Below are 4945 nucleotides of genomic sequence, written 5' to 3' on the forward strand. Positions count from 1 at the left end.
TGTGCTTTGTCTCCCTCTTTGGTTTTGATTTGTTTCATTTTTTCCTCCCTTCCCTATGATCCTCTGCCTTGTTTCTTAAATTCCACACATCAGGGAGATCATAGGATAATTGCCTTTCTCTGACTGACTTATTTCACTTAACATAATACCCTCTAGTTCAATCCATGTCATTGCAAATGGCAAGATATCATTTTTTGATGGCTGCATAATATTCCATTGTATATATACGCCACCTCTTCTTTATCCATTCATCTGTCACTGGACATCTGGGCTCTTTCCATAGTTTGGCTATTGTGGACATTGCTGCTATGAACATTGGGTGCAGGTGCCCCTTTGGATCACTATATTTGTATCTTTGGGGTAAATACCCAGTAGTGCAATTGCTGGGTCATAAGGTAGCTCTATTTTCAACTTTTTCAGGAACCTCCACACTGTTTCCCAGAGTGGCTGTACCAGCTTGCATTCCCACCAGTAGTATAGGAGAGTTCCCCTTTCTCCATGTCCTCACCAACATCTGTCGTTCCCTGTCTTGTTAATCTTAGCCATTGTAACTGGTGTCAGATGGTATCTCATTGTGGTTTTCATTTGTATTTCCCTGACACAAGAGTGATGTTGGGAAAACTTTTTCATGTGTCTGCTGGCCGTTTGGATGTCTTCTTTGCAGAAATGTCTGTTCATGTCTTCTGTCCATTTTTTGGTTGGATTATTTGTTCTTTGGGTGTTGAGTTTGATAAGTTCTTTATCTTTTGGATACTAACCCTTTATCTGTTATGTCATTTGCAAATACCTTCACCCATTCTCTCCGTTGTCTTTTGGTTTTGTCGACTGTTTCCTTTGCTGTGCAAAAGCTTTTCATCTTGATGCAGTTCTAATACTTCATTTTTTCTTTTGTTTCCCTTGCCTTTTGAGACATGTCTAGCAAAGAGTTGCTGCTGCCGAGATCACAGAGTTGCTGCTTGTGTTCTCTTCTAGGAGTTTGATGGATTCCTGTCTCACATTGGGGTCTTTCATCCAATTTGAGTTTATCCTTGTGTATGGTATAAGAGAATGGTTCGATTTCATTCTTCTGCATGTGGCTGTCCAATTTTCCCAACACCATTTGTTGAAGAGACTGTCTTTTTTCCATTGGATATTCCTTCCTGCTTTGTGAAAGATGAGTTGACCATAGAGTTGAGGGTCCATTTCTGGGCTCTCGATTCTGTTCCATTGATCTAGGTGTCTGATTCTGTGTCAGTACCATGCTGTCTTAATGATGACACCTTTGTGATAGAGCTGGAAGTCCAGAATTGTATGCCACCAGCTTTTGTTTTCATTTTCAACATTCCTTTGGCTATTCAGGGTCTTTTCTGGTTCCATACAAATTTTAGATTATTTGTTCCAGTTTTATGAAAAAAATGGATGGTATTTTGAAAGGGATTGCATTGAATGTGTAGATTGCTCTAGGTAGCATTTTTTTTTATATTTGGTACAATTTATTGACCATCATCCAGTTGCTCCAAAAGGGTCCTCCTGCGCTTTTCCAATTCCCCTTCCCTCCGTTCACTGCCAGAAGTACCCCAATTCCCAGAATCCTTTCCAGTCTTTTTCTTAGGTGATTTGTGTTTTGATTCTGTCTTTGTCTAGTTCTGTCTTTTTCATTTTCTCGGTCTTTTTCTTTTTTATCCTTCTCTCGCTCAGCATCTGACTCTGGAGAGTCAGATTTATGTCTCCTCTTCTTGCTTTTCTTCTTACGTTTTTTTGACTTCTTATATCTTCTCTCAGACTCAGCACTAGAAGAATGTTCTGAAGCAGACCGAGACTCTGATCGCTGTCTTTTTTTCTTTGAATGGCTGTCATCATCTGCGTCTGATCCCAATCTAGAGCGGGAACGTTTCCTGTGATTTTTTTTTAGTCTCAACTTCAAAAACTTTATTTTTGTCTCGTCCATTAAGGGCACAGGATACCTTCATCAGCTCCAGCTTTTTTCTCCTTACAGAGTTCTGTCCCATCATCTAAACCCAGGGTTATCCTGTGTGGGCATCCGGTGATGTTTTTTAGATTTTTTAGAATATTTCTTGTTCTTTGAATGATGATGTTGACATTCATGCTCAAGCACATGCATAAAATCTTTAAATATTCGTTTTCTTTTGGACTCTAGAGTTATGTCCTCAAATGCTGGCTCTTTTACAAATCTCTCCCGGATATCTTCCCAGACAGCATCCAATTCTATAGGAGGAGTAGCTTGTTTCAACATACTCTTAAATGCAGATTCTTTTCATTTCCAAGCCTCCTCTTTTTCTCGTTCGCGTTCACGAGCTTCTGCCCCTTCTAGTAAACTGTTGAAAGCCAACTTAATATTTCCCGCATCTAATGTGGTTGACCTTTTAGTTGAACTGATTATGGTCTTCGAAAGTTGTATTTACTTCAACTACAAATCCTTTATCCTTTAGAATGTCTTTTATTATTTTCTTCTCATCATGATAACGTGCTTTAAGATCCTCAACATAAAACTTGAAAAGGTCAAGTGCAGTTGATCCCGGTTGACCAAGCATATTAGTAAATCTAATGTCATAACTAATTGTTGGATACAATTCCATCCAAGATGATATAGAATGCAGTTGTCCATTTCCTGCAGTTCATCTAAAAATATCTGAAAAGATTCTCTATTTTTATGCTGTCGTCTCCTTTCTCTTAGTAAACTTCTGTTTTTTTTCTTCTTACTTTTCTAAAGCTCGGATGTGTTCTTCAAAGCAAATTAATGCATCTTCTTTATCCATGTTCTGTAATTCCTCATCTTCTGCCAAAGTTGAATTATCCATCAGATACTGCTGGGCTTCAGACCAGGTAATAGAGTATGTTACATTAGCCATGTTGTCAAGTATGTTTTTTAAGGCTTCCCAATTTCTCTTCCATAACTGTTTTGCTTGCTCTTCTTTTTTTGAAAGAAAGAATAAAACATCTTCATAGATTTCAAGACGATCACGTTCCGATATTGCATTCCAGACTTCCATCTCTCCAAACATTTGCTCTGCTTTTTTGTATCTGGTTGTGGAAGTCATTTTCTCATGATTTTTAAGAAAACACTGAAAGGATTCCTTAGCCTCTTTGTATTTTGATCTTGCTTCTTCTTTTTCTTCTTTCTCTGTCTGGACTTTGTAAGCATTAAAGGCTTGCTTTTTTTCACTCAACTTTGCTAAAGCACTGTATCGTGGATCATTAATGATCATTTTCATAGCTTGTTCCCATGAAGCATTAGATGGTACCCACTTTTCTTTCAATAATTCTTTAAACGCTTGCTTTGCCTCTTCCTTTGTATTCCAAGTATAGGTTTTCTTTGCTGGTTGGCTTTCCTCCTCTTCTTTTTTGGGAGTAAAATCAGCTACAGTTTCCTGCTTAGCTGTTTCTTCTCCAGTGTTACTGGATACTTCCATACTCTGTTCCTGAACAGCAGGAGTACTAGTAAGTTGTGCTTGTTCTTCAGTTGAAATTGTCACTGTATTCTCGTTATCTACAACAGTAGCAACAATCGAAGTAACTTCTGGCTCGGGAACGACTGGACCAGTTCCACTGACAGTGTTTGAAGCAAAGGTGGAAGCCCTGGCATTGGCTGCGGCGGCAGCGGCGGCGGCGGCGGCGGCGGCGGCGGCGGCGGCGGCGGCGGCAACGACAGCGGCAGCGGCTTCCACAGCAGCCATGGTGCTCATGGTGGTCGGAATTTCTGTTGTAGGAACCGGGGCTGTTGATGTTGTGGTGCACTCCTCTTGCTTACTGCTTTCTTCAGCTTTGATCATTGCATGCAGGTTTGATTTTCTAATAAGACTTCCAGCAACAATGGTATTCTGGTATCCTTCAAGATCCTCAAGTTCTTTAGGTTTGGCCCAACGGGATTCTATTGTTTGAGAATTATAATAGTAAGGCTTTCCAGAGTCAGGGACTTTTAGATAAAAGTTTCCCAGCAGGTGTTTTCAGATCATCTGGTTTCTCCCATGTAGACTGTTTTGTTTCAGTATTGTAGTAGTAAGTCCTTCCATCAGGTGACTTATGCTCGGTCCACATTGATTTTGCACCAGATGTTGTACCTGCTGCTACATCCATATTATTTACTCCTGTCGGTAAAGCAGGCTCCATGGAAGCCTAAGACATATGAGACATCATCATTCCAGGCATTACTGAAGACATCATTCCAGGCATTTGTCCCATTGGCGGCCCTCCCATAGGGGGCATCATTTGCGGCATCATTCCATGAGGTACAGGAGGCATATTCACTCTCTGACCCATAGGGTGCATTCCCATTGGGGCATAATGCATGCCAGGGTGCCCCTCATGAAGTCTCCATACTCCTTTCCTGTCCCCGGCCTCATCGTCAGGCTCAACTGCTCCGCCGGTAGCCACTGCTGCAGCTGGAGAGCCCGCGGAGGGGGAGGGAAGGAGTAGGTTGCATATTTTAACAATATTTGCTCTTCCAATCCACGAGCATGGAACTTTTTCCAACTCCTTGTGTTTTCTTCAATTTCTTTCACGAGTGTTCTATAGTTTTTAGAGTACAGATCCTTTACCTATTTGGTTAGGTATTCCTAGGTATCTTATGGTTTTGGGTGCAATTGTAAAGGCAGTAACTCCTTCATCTCTCTTTCTTCTGTCTCACTGATGGTGTATAGAAATGCAACTGATTTCTGTGCATTGATTTTGTATCCTGTCACTTTACTGAATTCCTGTATGAGTTCTAGGAGTTTTGGGGCAGAGTCTTTTGGGTTATCCATATAGAGTGTCATGTCATCTGCAGAGAATGAGAGTTTGACTTCTTCTTTGCTGATTCTGATGCCTTTTCTTTCTTTCTTTTTTTTTTATCTGGTTGCTTAGGCTAGGACTTCTAGTAATATGTTAAACACCTGTGGTGATAGTGGACATCCTTGCTGTATTCTTGACCTTAGGAGAAAAGCTCTCAGTTTTTCCCCATTGAGAATCA

General features: G+C 40.6%; 1 pseudogene; it reads right to left on the reverse strand.

The window, feature by feature from the left end:
* Window positions 1-1472: 1472 nt before the first annotated feature.
* LOC112818862 (pre-mRNA-processing factor 40 homolog A-like) lies at window positions 1473-4346 on the reverse strand (annotated as a pseudogene).
* Window positions 4347-4945: the final 599 nt, after the last annotated feature.

The sequence above is a fragment of the Callorhinus ursinus genome, unplaced genomic scaffold (genome assembly GCF_003265705.2).
Source record: "Callorhinus ursinus isolate GAN/ISIS: 27379988/994484 unplaced genomic scaffold, GSC_fseal_2.0 scaffold817, whole genome shotgun sequence".
Classification (NCBI taxonomy): Eukaryota; Metazoa; Chordata; class Mammalia; order Carnivora; family Otariidae; genus Callorhinus; species Callorhinus ursinus.